Below are 16,337 nucleotides of genomic sequence, written 5' to 3' on the forward strand. Positions count from 1 at the left end.
TGCTGGTTGGAATCCAGCTCCAAAGAAGCCCCTTTGGGTGTTATGTCATCAAAAAGTAAGAACAGCGAATCTCCCTTTGATCAAAAGCGCAACAGAACTGTTTTCCGTGGAGCAGGTTTCAGACCCGTAGACCTGTTTTATTCGTAGGGCAGGGCGCATTCCCAAACACGAATCTCCTGTTTTAGAAATGCTTTGGGCGGCGTGAAGTGAAAATAAGAAATGGGCTCCAGATGCACATGGAAGCAATCAAGTGTTTCATCCGAGCTGTTTCAAAGACTGCTCAAGAGCTTTCCTTTCACAGAGGCGCAACGATTAATGATGGGTGTGCACCCTTCAATGCGCCTTACGACTCTAGGGAGTGATTGAGACATACGTAGCGTGTGCTCATTTCCCTCTATTCCCCGTATTGCAGTGGTAGGATGACATAAATTCCTGCTTCGACACGTAACGGCATTATAATCAAGTGCAGGAGCTGAGGGCTTTAGTTTTGTTTCGTTTTCCATGGCGTTCGTAAGCGCGCAAATCAAAGGCAATTCCTGCGTCTAACAGGAATGTAAATGCTTTGGAAAGTGCAGTGTGGTGCAGCTTGTAAAATCCTTGTCCACATTTGTGGTTTGTTGATGTTTTTTCTGTCTGCCAAAGTTCCATTTTGACATCCGGACGGGGAGACTTTATCATTTGAACGTGAAGCCAGCCTTAAACCCTCTGAGGCATGTCTGTCTGCCGGCACGTATTTTGTCAAAGGTATTTATTTTTTTTTAACGGAGAGCGACTTTGAAAAAGTTTCCGCAGCCACCTCGCACTCTGTGTTAGATTATAGGAGGAATGCGGCGGGGGTGAGCTTGCTGTAGTCGTGGCCGTGTGTTTAAGGCGATGGACTTGAAATCCGTTGCGAACTCCCTGCACAGGTTTGAATCCTGCCGACTATGGCGTCTGCCACACGTATCCTTGTGCCTCCCCGGCAAAGGCGAAGTGCCGCTTCTCCATTCCTGGTACTATAAATACGCTGAATCACTTGGCCCTGCTGCCATGGAAATGAGTTCTTCAGATAACCACACATCTTACGTTCGCGCCTCTGGTGCTCTACTTATGCCTTTGAAAACCTAATGAATAAAGCTGAAAGAACTGACACATTATGTAGGTGTTCTTAAAGCACGCAGTAAAGAACTGTTAACAGCAAGGGTTTCAGTGGGTTAACTGAGGAGAAGGCGTGATCGCTAATTGTTGACTTTTTATTTGGTGTTAGAAACACTCTTACTGTGCATGACGTGCAACAAATGTAGCCACAGAAATTGCATCACGCTTTCATGTATGCTATTGCAGACACCAACGTTGCCTAGATAGAAAACCGAAATAGCCGTGGGTTTGCTTGCTGGTCTGAAGGATCTCTCTTCGAATTGCTATCATTTGTCAATGGAAGTAAAAGGCGCTGCACAGAGAGGACCACTGTCGTGAGGCCGGTTAGCTCAGTTGGTTAGAGCATGGTGCTAATAACGTCAAAGTCGTGGGTTCGAGCCCCTTACTGGCCAGGTCCTTTTCTCCTCTCTTACCAAAGCTGTTAGGTTCCTTTCCGTGGTGAGATGGGTTGTCATGCAACGCTGCCACATAGTGCCGACAGACAATTAAATGACAAAAATGAAGAGAGTTAAAGCAGCTGGAGAGGTTCTCTTACAACTTTTGAGCTGACACAGTTTTGGAAAATGTTTCCTTCACGCTGCACTGTACCATATAGGCAGCCAAGTGTCTCCAAAACAAAACAGAATTGACAGTCATATAATGTCCATTAACCCCGGTTTTAAACGCAGCATCATGTCTGCCATCATAAGAATATGAGTCCAATATTTTAGAATATAGTCAGAATGAATTCTAACCTTACCTGTGGTGTCTTTGATCCCTTTTGCTCAATGCATGGTGTACGTACTGCATACATGTGTCTTGAGAATGAGGAATGGGCCCCTGAGACAGTCATTTGCCTGTTTCACAAATGATCGTATATTACTAGAGATTCTGTTTGGGATTCAGATGTGCATTCAGACAGCAATCCCTTTCAAGAAATGATACGTTCTGGATGAGGTCAAAGGTGCTGGAACACTGTATTTAGGATGTGTTTGCAGTGATTGTGTGTCTCCTGCTTCAACGCAGTGATATATAGATGTGCTCCTGTAATTTATTGGTACAAGCCCAGGGCAGTAAGCAGTCTGAGGATTTATTTCCAGACGGCATAGAACAGTGAAGCAGTGAAGTAGTGCAACACACTGGATCATTATATTATTAGAATCTATTCTACTTAAATTATTACATTATACACAACTTGAGTTCATTTTAAAAATTAAAAAGTAATGAAAGGAATGCATTTTCATGAGAAAGATAATACCGATTTTTCATGTGATAATCTTCCTTATATCATGTCGTGCATCATTTGGACACTTTGTGGGCTTGAAATACAAAGAAAATCATGTTCTATGGTACAAGACAAATACAAAACTTAAGTTTTTATTTTAATTAGATTTGTTTATTAAGCATAAGCAATCATTTATTACATTAATATATGTGAAAATGACATTTTAGCACCATAATATTACATACAGGTCTCTAGCTTCAACACAGTGATATATGCTCAGTGATTTATTGGTACATGCCCAGGGCAATAATCAGAATTAGTATTTATTTCCATACGGGCTACAGGTAGTGTTGTGAAATACTTCAACACACTGGATCGCAGATTTAGACCCCCTGCACTCTTACTCCTTAAAAACCAAAGAAATGAAGATATGTAGCAATCACATTGTAACAGGGGTGACAGTGACTTAATGCTTATACTAGTGGACTTCAGGTACCTTTAGGGTACGGTGTTCCCTGAAGGGCTCTCAAACCCCGCATTTCAGATGCCTAGCTGTATCGCTGATGTGTTGCACCTCAGAATCACTTTTAAACCTTACCTCTGGTATCTTTAATCCCTATTGCTCAACGCATGGTGAAAGTATTGCATAAATGTGTCTGAAAATGAGCAATGGGCACCTGAGAAACTCATTTGCCTGTTTCACAAATGATCATATTTGACTAGAGATTCTGTTTGGGATTCAGTTGTGCATTCTGACAGCAATCTCTTTCAAAAAATGATTTTACCTTATCGCAGCTTTGCCCTTCTTGCCTCTTTGGACAATATCTCCATCTTGTGGTCGTTGTTGGTAATGTCTAGACAATATCTCCATCTTGTGGTCGTTGTTGGTAATGTTTTCTTATGCCCTTTTTTATTTCAATTCTCTATTAGTTGATTCTAGAATCTCTACAATAGAGTTGAAAACATCAGTTTTATAGCAGACAATATGACATTATTTATAGTCCAATTAGAAATTTATTACCCTGTTTTTAACATAATAACAAATTAAAATTGATTAAAACTAAGTTTGGAACACCAGGGAACATAAAAAATGATTTTTAGGAAAACCATGAGGTTCTCTGTGTCCGATGCCTGAAAGGGGAGAAAGCTAGAATCCTTTGATTTTTCAAAATTTGAAAATAAACATTATATAACAACAGCTTTCATTCCTAGGAGTGAAAAACAACCATTTTTGAAGACATATTAGTTTCTAAAACACTACAATAAAGTTAAAAACATCCATTTTATATCACATTATTTTTTGTGAAATAATTAAATTGGCTTATTTCTCTCGCATTAAATTGGCTACAAATGCAAGAATTCAACCAGATATTCTTGTAAAATGTATAGTGTTGCATTGCAGTTAGTTAATGTAGTTAGTCCATAGTCAGCAATCTAAACTTTATTGTTAAGCTTTAATGATTGATGTTGTACCAGTAACCTTTAGAAATACTATAGTACTTCACAAATGCTTTGTGTGTTTGGAAATCTTTTGAGTAAAAGCCTTATAAAAATAGGTTTAGTTTTTACAGGATATCACAAAGAAGTAGGATGGTATAATTCTTATAATTGCTTAGTGATTGTATTTGGAAGATTATGCACTAAACAGACTTCAGGGATGCCAGTGGATCATTGTGCTATTTGGAATTATTCCAAAAATCAAGTGACCTATTTGCTGAAGTATTTTTAGTATTATTTATTTAGTATTAATAAAGAATAGATTTATTAAAGTCATGCGATGTGCAAGCGGGATATGTAAAATAATTGAAAATAAAGTTTTTTATTATTGTTATAGAGAAACATGATCAGATTTTCCCTGGTTCAGAAAAAAGACGATTAAAATCTGTAATCTTTCCACTTGTATGTCATCAGACATTAACGAGTACAACCCCCCTCTCTGCCGGAGTGCTGGCTGTGACGAATTAAACCAATTTCACAGGTATTTTCAAAGTAGGAAGTACAGTGTTAACTAGTAGATGGCCTCCTCAATGAAATCGCTTCAACATGCTAATGCGTTGGTGTAACAGTCCGGGCGTGGCAAGCTTCCAATGTCAACTCGACTCGATTGGAAGACAATGAACGTATTTTAGCCCTAAATGAATTAATAGCAAACATGGTTTACATAAAAGACATTTTTCCAAGAAAGTTCATAATAATATGATCTATAGTTGAAATCTGAGCCTAAATATAAAGAAAAAAACATTTTCAGAGAGCAATCACGCTGTGTTTATGTAGAAAAAGCGATTAGGTTTATGAGCAATCTAATTACCTATTCGCTTAAAACGCTATATAAAATAAAGTTTATTTAAAGATGAATGATAAGTGTCGCAGTTTAAATAATTTTCATAGTAGGGCTAGGATAGATTCCAAGTGCATTTTTGCAATTTACGTTGCATTGTCCAATGTGATGTTGTAATACAGTTTAGAATACAGTAAGTCTAAACTGTATCAGCTTTATTTATGGGTTGCAATTTAGAAAAAGTCAAAAACCGCACTCAAAATGCAATTTAGAGCTTTCTGGCAAGAGGAGACACCCAAATTATAATGTAACATGCCACTGTTTGTGCATGAACAAAGTTATACTGCAATTTTCCTTAGATACGCGATTAAAAAAAATATTTTTTTTGAATCCCCGGCCGAACACATTCCATAAGAATCAGCGCTTTTATACAGTATATCGCCTTTAAACACATATATTTAAACACGCGTTTACGATTTAAATCAAAACGCAATTCAAATCAATATAAATGTTTATTTTGTAACGCATAGGTGACTATTCATTGTTATTAAAAAGACGTAAATTCGATCATGTTGTGATATTTAGAAATATAAATTTGTTTTGATGCGAGTGAGGTTTTATTTAATCTCTGACCAAGGGAAATGTTTCATTTTTTCAAAGAAATGTTTGTTAAAAATTAAAGTCATAGTTCCATGAGATTCAACCACAGACCATGTGACATAGGAGTCAGGAACCTAACCCACAGCACCACCAGCGCAGACACATGCTGAGGGCTGAAAAAGCACTACAGAAACATTATCGACTATAAAATAATGTAATTAGGCACAGAATAAGTTTACAGCACAGTACAATAATAAATGCTGACCATGACTTTAGAAGCATAAATTACCTTACACTCAATTTAAACACAAGCTGTCTTTAGCCCTCTAAGCTGGTTCATACAGAAATGTAGAGAACCAGGCTCAGAAAAACACAGCTTCATTAGCGAATACATATGCAGAACAACTAGAGAAGATGTTTTACAGAGGATGGATTTTTAGAAACATCCCATCAGTGACATCACTGAAGTCAACTCCTAGGTAACTGTCGTGTGGATAGTTTCACAAGAATCAGACAAAGGTTTAAGCATCGCTTATTTTAGATAAAACTGCAAAAAAACAACAACAACCCATAATGTACTTCTTTGCGGCTCTGTTTGCCCAAATCATATATTCACAACGTGAAATTAGAAAATAATATTACGTAACCAAAAACCGCAATATGGAAACAGAACCTGTGTAATTGTTGACAGATGATGTACTCGTAACATTTTTACAAGACGAACTACAACATTTAAAAAATGACTTGTATGTACTTGATATCTCTAATCAATCCACTGCACTGCATTAAAACAAAACGAAAACTAAAACGCCCTGGGCATACCGTTTCGCGCTTCTTATCAGTTGCTCAAAAGCAATTTGACCGTATGAAATGCATAATATAAACCTAGAAACATATACGTGAGGAGTATTTACGTAGTATCGGTGTCAAGACATACCTCTCAAATACTGTAAATCAAGTTAAAAATATCTCAAGACCGATTCTGGTCATAATGAAACCATGTTTCGTGTATGTTTTCTTTAAAGTACCGAGACCAGCCATATACTGTATGTTTATGTTCCAAAATTAATATCGTTTATGGCCTTCACACGTGTTCCAGTATGCTCCTATTCTTTTTATGCTCAGGCACTAAGATTTCCCTTCAGTGGTAAAATTCCATATAAATATTCAATACTTAAACGGGCACAGTTAAGACATTAAATATACATATACATATACATATACAAACTGTATACAGTACAGTTTGCATACGGTAATATGTTTATGTTCCTAAATCAACCTCTTTTATGAGCATGTGAAAGGCATGGTGAATCGATTCTCAAAAATTACTGTACTTTGCATGATTGGAAAAAAATGCGTGATTGCGAAATGCTGTGGTGTTACTTTTACAAAGACGGGCAATGAAAAAAATAATGTGGACCAGGGCAATACTTTGAGTTTACAGCTTGTCCAAGTTCATTTATTATTAATACTATTAGTAATATCTTCATTAAAGACTTTGATGGCTACAGCTCAAACATGAGAAGTTGAGCTTTATTAGCTCCACCTTGCGGAAATTCCGGATACTATTATTTTGCTAGCGGTATTTACCGGTAACTCGCGGTATTTACCGGTAACTTGTGGTAGACTGCGTACAGCGTACGCCCGCGCATTTTGAATGGCTGCATCTGTAGCAATCATATTGTAGCAGACACTCAATTGCCTGTTTCACAAATGATCATATTTTACTAGAGATTCTGTTTGGGATACGGATGTGCATTCTGACAGCAATCTCTTACAAAAAATGATTTTACCTTATCGCGGCTTTGCCCTTCTTGCCTCTTTGGACAATATCTCCATCTTGTGGTCGTTGTTGGTAATGTCTTCTTATAGATAGATACTTTATTGATCCCGTGAGGGAAATTGCAGTGCAACAGCAGCTTAACACACACAACACAGCCACAGTGTAACAATTATATAATAATAGTACAATACTGTATATATACTGTATATATATATGAAACAGAAATAGAAACAGAAACAGGAATCGCTTACTACCTGGAGAATCTCTGTAGGAATATCTAGCATTTATCAATGGAAATAAAAGCTGCTTTAATACAGTGCATGTTCAAACTCAAACCCTCAGCTGCTGTTCTTGTTTGTTTTGGGACAAATTGCAACTGAGCATCGCATGAGCCGTTACGTACCCTTATCTGTTAGGGAATTTCAAGGGAGGAGTTAGGTCAGAATGGGTAGGCTGCAAAACAACAAGTAAAGATTTATTCCGAGATGAAACGTTGTGGCGGTTTTCTTATCTTTTCAACATGGACTAAACTTTTACGTGTTCCTTATATGCTATATATGTATATATTAGCACCAATGTCGTTCTTAAAAACTAACATGACATTGTCAGGGACATTCACCTATATACAAAGACGAGACAGACAAAGTAATAATTCTATATTAACGTGGCCTACATATTGACGCAATGATCGAACTAAGTGACGTGTTCTGATTCAGATCCCCTGCAGTTCATGCCAATTAGAACAATAGCAATGCTGAGTCCTCCCCACCCTACTGAGCACAAATTCAGCTGCTCTCCAGTTCTGTTCTGCATGTTTTTTCATTGCAATTGAGCTCGGAACTGGAGATGATCTCCATACAGTTCTGTGTTAACTAGCCCGCACTTGCGTGCTAATTTACGGGTTGTGGCAGATGCTTTTCTATAGTTCATATACATGACGGCAACCTGTTACCGAGGAACCTGAGAGGTTTAAAAGCCTCACGAACCAGGCAGGACTCGAACCTACAATCTTCTGATCCGAAGTCAGACGCGTAATCCATTACGCCACTGGCCCATAAAACATGTGTTTGCATTCCACCACAGAGAGCTCTACACTGCTACCAGTAGTACACTTCCCCATCTAAATTTTCACAGCAAGAAACTTGTGTTTCCTACTATTTTTATCAGGTTTAAAATATCATCTCCTTAAAACAGAAAAAGTGTTGGTGTGTCGCGCTGAAATTCTGATTGATTTTGAATTCAAAGAAAAAAGGTTTTCTTCCAAAACACCGTGAAATTGTCACATCTTGCAGACAATAGGTGTATTCCATGTTGAAAAGAGAAGAAAGAAAACCATGGAGCCTTTTACAGGTGTGAGGCTTCTTCGGGTGTGAGAAGACCTCACGGCCGAAACGCTGTGTTTCCGTTCTTCTCTTTTCAGCATGCAATAAACCTATTACTTGTTCCTTTGCAGCCGAGGCATGCTGACGTAGCTACCCAGCTGAACATCTTGCAGACTCTACAGTACTTCTCTCCTGTAGAAGTAAAGCAGGGCTTGCTGGGTGAGCTTTTGCTCCGGTAAATTAGGTCACGTGTCATGTTAAATCACTTCTTCTAAACACAACATTTGCTGGTGCTAGCTTTCCCCATGAAAAGAGACATTTCCCTTACAGTACATGACATATCGTTTTTATTCTATCAATAAGTATAGAAATAAAACAAAAGAAAAAATGTTGTCGCCAAAGAATGCACAGCTCTGTCGCCTTGGGGAGGTGTCAAGGGCATTGAGCTCCTTGGACATGAGAAGTGCCCGATAAATGCCATTTCTCATCATTTCTCTTGGCGTCAGTTCTGCTATTAAATGGGACGGAGGCAACGGGCTCAGAGAGCAGATTAAGTGCACACCGAACGCAGATGTGTCCAAGTGTCTGTAAAAGCACGGTGCTCTGCTGGCGCTGTTCCCTAGTGGCTTAAAGTGCCTGCCTAGTAAGCAGGCGATCCTGGGTCTGAATACCAGCGGTGCCTCTCTCCGTGTCTTGTTGTGCCGCATATCTCATTTCAGACAAACATGTACAGCTTGGTTCAGTTTAATGCAAGAATTCATTTCCTTTCTGGAATAACTTGTTTTTGAAGAAATCCATACAGCTTGTGAAAGATGAAATCCATTTCTTGGTTGTCAGTGGAAAAAGATTGCCGGCTGCAAGAAGTGCAAGTGATTGTTTTCTTTGACCATAAACCTGCAAATGTAGGGCGCACAAAAGACTGTCAGACTCTGTGGTGCTGAAAAGTTGGTGGTTCAAGCCCCTCCAGTATGCGTGTCTCAGTTTTTCCAATGTAAACATCATCACCATTGCTAAAGAAGATGGCGCAGAAGGCTCCACAGCCGAAACGTTGTGCTTCTTTTCTTCTCTTTTCAGCATGGAGTAAACCTTTGCTTTATCCTTTGCAGCCTAAGCATGCTGACGCAGCTACCTTTCTCTTAACACGCCTCAATCATTATTCACCAAAACGATCAGCAGAATAAGTCGCCTTTGTGGTGATGTCACTCCTCTGCTTCACAAATGTCCTTAGTGACGGGCCATTTCTTTCTGCCATTTTTCCGGAGCGGTTATTGATTGCTCCATCATTTCCCTCTTACTTTCCATCACTAGATTGAAAAAAAAAACAGAAACAGGCTGACAGGACGACAATCAAATTGCAAAAACTCATCAAAGCACTCGATAGAGTATTTGAATCCACAAGTAGCTACGAGCAACTTTGTCCTGGCTTGCATGAAAGTCGGAAAATGTCAAAAAGAAAAAGATGGTGGCTTTTTCATATTCGTTCTTTTATTTTTAGTTCGTTGCTTCTTCTGTCCATTGTCCTCCTGCCTGGCTCTTAACCTGTGACTGTTTGAACGCACACAGTAGACTTTCATGCAGGGGATTTGTCCTGAGCCTCTGTGAAAGACCCACCCACCCCCATAAATAACTGCTCTAGAAACACATGAATGCAAAACTAAACCACAGCTTAAAGAGGAGCTTGTCATGACCGCCAGGCAGTTAAGACCAACTCTTAAGCAATCTAAACAGCACCAGCAGCGGGTGATTATTAACAAACGCCGCCGCACGAGTTAACCCACCTGCACACACTCCACCGTGCGGTACGCAGTGCTATTTTTACCATCTTTACCTGCTTCCCGCTGGTATTGAGTCTACTCCTTGAGAGCTCTACCTGGCGTTTTTTCCATTACCTCGTTTATTCTGGATATTGGACTCCCCTTCTGCCTTTTCGACTTTGGACCTCGCCTCTCACCTCGGACTGTTTGCCACCAGTGTTCTCCCTGGATTACGACTTACCTTACGCCTCTTGACCAAGAAACAAAGCAAAGCAGAGCAAAACAAAATGAACAAACGAAAACCCTCACGTCCCGCACTTGCATATAACGCCATTACGTGCCCAAGCGGTATTTTACGTCATCCTAGCACTGCACCCCGGGGCGTACGGTATATGGGAACGAGCACACGGCACGAATCGTTTCGAATCACTCCCTACAGCTGTAAGGCACCTTGAAGCATGCACCCCCAACATTCTTCTTTGCGCATCTGTGAAAGGTAAACTCTTGAGCAAACTCTGAACCAGCTCTAAGGAAACTAATCCGATTAGACGTTACTTTGACTCATCTTTTAAGGGACCCTTGTTAATTGGAGAAATCAATGATTTCGAATGAATTCTGTATGCGTTAAAAGACAGCTATACACAGAAAACATGCAGGACACTTCTCATGATGTTTCCCGAGCCGAAACACAGTGCGTTTTTCCAAGCCATCTGACAAAGCCCGCCCACTGAAAACTGCAGCAGATCGTGTAAAGACGTTCAACTTTGTAACTACTGCACGCACAGGAAGCAGAATAAATTCCTCTTTTCAAACTGTCAAAGGTTTGCTTTGCGAACACTGCAGGACATCGCACAATCTCTTTTGAACGGGGACAAACGATTTCTTATGGGGCACAGTAAGTACAGACGTTTAAAAAGCTCCACTCATGCCGACGATGCAGCATGAAGAAGCGCAACCTAACGTTTGCATTCCTAGCAAATTCCTTTTATTTTTTGATAAATAAAGACAGTCTTGTTTAACAAACAACACACACAACATTTTACATTGTCAATTCAATTCAAATCAATGTATTTCTATATAGCGCCTTTCACAACAAGGTTGTCCCAAGGCACTTAACAATGCAAGTTGTTAAGAGCCTTGTGTCTAATATGCCGCCTAGGTAACGTGCTGTCTCTTTGAGGCAAATGTTTAAATCCTCTGAGTTAAGTGCTGAAGTTATAGTAGTCCTATCAGTATTGTTGCCTCCGATCAACAGATCCTCAGTTTTCTCAGAGTTGAGTAACAAAAAGTTTTCACACATCCAAGTATTTCCTTCCTTAATGCATTTAACTAAACTGATAATAGAAGAGTTGTCGTTTGGTGTAAACAAAATGTTTATTTGAGTGTCATCAGCATATGAATGAAAGTTCATATTATTTTTTCATATTATCCTACCTATCAGCAGCATGTAGAGAGAGAGAACAATATTGGTCCCAGCACTGATCTTCTGGTACCCCAAATTGAACTGGTGACATTGATGAAGCAGTACAATTATTAGATATTTGAACATAATGAAAACGATGAGTAAAATGTGAAGTAAACCACTGAAGGACGGTTCCAGATAAGCCAACCTCAAACTCAAGCCTGTGTAACAAAACAGAGAGGTCAACCGTGTCAAAGGCAGCTCTAAGATCTAAAAGCACAAGCACTGTTGCATTCCCCGCATCAGTAGCTAAGAGAATATCATTTACGACTCTTGTTAATGCAGTTTCAGAAACCAGACTGAAATTTCTCAAGTATATTATTTGAATCCAGATACGATTGACGTTGGGCAACAACTATTCTCCCAAGACTTTTAGATTGAAATGGGACCTTTGAGACAGGCCTGTAGTTGTTAAGAACTTGTGGATCCAAATTTGACTTCTTAAGGAGCGGTCTAACAACCGCTACCTTAAATTGATCAGGTACAACGCCTGACGCAAGCGATGCATTCATCATACTAATTATAGGTCCTGCCAGTCCTTCGAGGGAATCTTTGACTAGCTGAGTGGGGATGGGATCTAGCGAACAGGTGGTTGACTTTGTCTTACGTCTGTGTCCATGAGTCCACCATAAGAAGAAATCTGAACAGGAGTGGTGATCATGCGAGGTCACCATGGAGGAAACCACTGCTCTCCCCCCAAAAAAAACCACCACTGCCCCTCTCAAGTTTGTTAAAGACCACATGGATGTTCCACAGCAACTCCTGGAACAATGTTCTGTGGACAGACGTGACAAAAGTTGAACTTGTTGGTAAATGTGCACAGCGTTATGTTTTGAGATAACAAAACACTGCATACCAACTCCAAAACCTCATCCCACCTGGGAAGCATGGCGGAGGCTGTACGGCTTGCAATCATCGAGGGACCGATGAATTCCAAGATGTATCAGGAAATTCTACAGCAGAATGTCAGGGTGTCTGCCTGTGATCTAAAACTTGAAAGACGCTGGGTCATGCAGCATTACAAAAACAAAGGATTACATCAACAACAGAGTGGCTGAAACAGAAGAAATTCCGTATTTTGGGATGGCCAAGTAAGAGTCCTGACCCCAATCCCATTGAAGTGCTGTGGCGTGATCTGAAGCAGGTCGTTCAGCGCAAGACATCCCAAAAATATACATGAACTGAAACAGTTTTGCATAGAGGAATAGGCCAAAATACCTCGTAACCGCTGCTCAGGTCTGACCAGCCGCTACAGAAAGTGGGGGTTGAGGTTTTTGTCATAAAGGAGGTTCCACTAGCTCCTTAATATAAGGGTTCACGTACTTTTTCCATCAATGACCTTGATTGTTTAAACCATTTGGTCAATAAAGAAACAGCAATGTCAAATGTTGGGCGTGTGTTGTTTGTGAAATCAGACTCTCTTTATTAATTATTATGACTTAGATAAAGATAAGATCACATGTTAGGAGCCATTCATGCAGAAATCCACATCATTCCGAAGGGCTGTTTACAAAAGTTTTTCTCCCAACTGTATGTGAGAGAAAAGCAGAGACGCTCACTGAGTAAGGTGGGGTTGCAGCTTTGCAAATCACAAGGACATTTGTACGCTCAAAATGGGACAGGAGCACCCCAGATGGGACTCGAACCCACAATCCCTGGCTTAGAAGGCCAGTGCCTTATCCATTAGGCCACTGGGACACACTGGGTTGGGTCGATCACGCTGATGAAGAGCCAGTTTTTTTTTTTCCTTTGCTTTTTCAAAGGGATCCCCAAAATTAGGAAAGTTAGGCAGCAGAAGGTTTACTGTGACCTGAGAAGGACCGGCATCCAATCACGGTGGTGCACACACACACGCTCTCACTCATCTGAGCTACACGGCTACCAAGATGATCTCAGGTGCGCCGAGCTGGTACGGAACATATTGAACTGATCGACGGCGAATTGTCTCTCAGACAGGCTTTTCACCTCTGAGCTCCCTGACTGACAGTAATCCGCTAGGTAGTGAAACAGTCAGCTGCTTCTAAGCCTTAAACAGCTGCATCTCGGCGCTTCCACAGAGAGATGATTTGAAAGCCAAACATCGCCCATTGGGAACACCTTACTATCACTAGTTTAAGAGACTCTTAAGGTCTTGCAGAGGTGCCTGTCTAATAGCATGCGCTTTGCAAGCTATAGGTGTTTGGACTAAGGCAGAATGCCTGTTAACAAAATGTTTTTCTAAAGGGGCCTCGCACTCTTTTCCAAGCAATGGTCACCATCCCCACCGAGTGTCACAATGTAGTCATGTCCTAGGACATCACCTGTTAGTCTCCATTTGTCTGCCACCAACACTTTAGGTTACGGGGTCACAACCGCACCCCGGAGACCAGAGGAGCCGTTGGCGTTCTGGCGGCGCAGATTGGGCTGAAGGTGGGGCGCTTGAATCTCGCTGTTGGAGGCCGTCTGAAACTGACCCAAGCCTTTCCCTTGAATTAAATGTAAATAAGAAATGAACCCCAGATGCACATGGAATCAATCACGTGTTTCCTTTGAGCCGTTTCAGAGACTGCTCCAGAGTTTACCTTGCACAGATGCGCAAAGATTAATGATGGGGGTGCACGCTTCCAGGCGTCTTACTACTATAGGGAGTGATTGAGACAATTCGTAGCTTGTGCTCATTTCCCTCTATTCCCCGTGTTACAGTGGTAGGATGACGTAAATTCCTGCTTCGACACGTAACGGGACTATAATCAAGTGCAGGAGCTGAGGGCTTTAGTTTTGTTTCGTTTTCCATGGCGTTCGTAAGCGCGCAAATCAAAGGCAATTCCTGCGTCTAACACGAATGTAAATGCTTTTGAAAGTGCAGTGTGGTGCAGCTTGTAAAATCCTTGTCCACATTTTTGGTTTGTTGATGTTTTTTTCTGTCTGCCAAAGTTGCGTTTTGACATCCGGACTGGGGGACTTTATCATTTGAACGTGAAGCCAGCCTTAAACCCTCTGAGGCGTGTCTGTCTGCCGGCACGAATCTTGTGAAAGGTATTTTTTTTTAACGGAGAGCAACTTTAAAAAGGTTTCCGCAGCCACCTCGCAGTCCGTGTTTGATTATAGGAGGAATACGGCGGCGGCGAGTTCGCATTTGTCGTGCTCGAGTGGTTAAGGCGATGGGCTCGAAATGCGTTGGGGCTTCCCCGCGCAGGTTCGAAACCTGCCGACTCCGGCGTCTGCCGCACGTCGCCTTGTGCCTGCACGGCAGAGGCGAAGTGCCGCTTCTCCTTTCCTGGTACTATAACAACGCGAAATCGCTTGGACCCGCTGCCATTGAAATCAATTCTTCAGATAACCACACATTTTGCGTTCGCACCTCTGGTGCTCTACTTATACCTTTGAAAACCTAATGAATAAAGCTGAAAGAACCGACACGATATGTAGGTGCTGGTAAAGCACGCAGTAAAGAACTGTTAACAGCAAGGGTTTCAGTGGGTTAACTGAGGAGAAGGCGTGATCGCTAATTGTTGACTTTTTATTTGGTGTTAGAAACACTCTTACTGTGCATGACGTGCAACAAATGTAGCCACAGAAATTGCATCACGCTTTCATGTATGCTATTGCAGACACCAACGTTGCCTAGATAGAAAACCGAAATAGCCGTGGGTTTGCTTGCTGGTCTGAAGGATCTCTCTTCGAATCTCTATCATTTGTCAATGGAAGTAAAAGGCGCTGCAATCTCATACGTTCAGAATCAAACCCGCAGCTGTTGTTCGACTTTATTTCTTGACTAATTACAACTGAGTGTCGCATGAGCAGTTACATAAACTTGTCTGGTATATTTGAACACAAATGCCGTTCTTCAATTAAAACTAACAGAACATTGTCAGGGACATTCAGTTCTATACAAACAAGAGACAGACAAGAGAATATTTCTACCGTTCATGTGGACTACGTGTTGACTTACTGATCGGAATAATTGAAAGGTTCGGGCTCATAGCCGATGCAGTGCGTGCTAATTAGAACAGCAACGCTGAGCTCTCAGCACCGTACTGAGCCCAGGTGTTTTTCTAAAGCTGTCAGGTGCAGTTCATTTACATGAAGGAAATCTCTTACCGGGTACGATTACAATGCAGTAAGTAGCACAGACTACTTAGGGAGTAGCCAGATGCGTTTAAAAACGACCCGAGCCAGGCAGGAGTCGAACCTGCAATCTCCTGATCCGTAGTCAGACGCGTTATCCATTGCGCCACTGGCCCCGGTGTGACACTGCAGGACTGTAACCCAGTGAGATCAGCACTGCAACTAGTAAAATATTACCCCCGGTCCATTCTTTACCAAAAGTGAGAAAGACCTGTTTTCTACATTTTGTCTGTTTTAAAACCATATCTCAAACCAAACCAAGAGTCTGTCTTTTGCACTGATATTCTGATTCATTTCGATTTCAAAGAAAAAAAAAACATTATCTTCCAAAGCATCATAAAATTGTCCCTTCTTCCAGACTCTACTTCTCTCTTGTAGTAGTACAGCAGACCTTTCCAGGTGAGCAGATCACAGAGTCCGAAATGAGCTTCCTCCATCAAGAAAAGTACCTGAACATGACTCTGTCTTCATAAAAGCGCCCCTGTAATAAAGAAATTAAATCCGAAATCAAGAGGGCAGTTGCCTACTGAAGTTCAAGAAGTCATCAATTTTAACCTAGCAACACATTAAAGGCTGCATCTATACAAGTACGATTCTAGAAATGCTCACCAGATTACGTTTTAAGAAGGAACTGCGCCTCAGGTTCCGCCGAGATCTTAACTTGGATGGCAGGATTCAGAGACCGGAGTG

General features: G+C 41.0%; 3 non-coding genes across 3 annotated transcripts; all 3 read right to left on the bottom strand.

The window, feature by feature from the left end:
• Positions 1 to 7,983: 7,983 nt before the first annotated feature.
• On the bottom strand, positions 7,984 to 8,056 carry trnar-ucg (transfer RNA arginine (anticodon UCG)). Its single transcript has one exon. It is a non-coding gene; the product is annotated as a tRNA-Arg (tRNA).
• Positions 8,057 to 13,165: 5,109 nt separating this feature from the next.
• Positions 13,166 to 13,238, bottom strand: trnar-ucu (transfer RNA arginine (anticodon UCU)). Its single transcript has one exon. It is a non-coding gene; the product is annotated as a tRNA-Arg (tRNA).
• A 2,452-nt stretch (positions 13,239 to 15,690) lies between these two features.
• Positions 15,691 to 15,763, bottom strand: trnar-acg (transfer RNA arginine (anticodon ACG)). Its single transcript has one exon. It is a non-coding gene; the product is annotated as a tRNA-Arg (tRNA).
• Between the last annotated feature and the right edge of the window lie 574 nt (positions 15,764 to 16,337).

This window comes from Lepisosteus platostomus, unplaced genomic scaffold, assembly GCF_059453375.1.
Source record: "Lepisosteus platostomus isolate fLepPlt1 unplaced genomic scaffold, fLepPlt1.hap1 Scaffold_129_H1, whole genome shotgun sequence".
Classification (NCBI taxonomy): domain Eukaryota; kingdom Metazoa; phylum Chordata; class Actinopteri; order Semionotiformes; family Lepisosteidae; genus Lepisosteus; species Lepisosteus platostomus.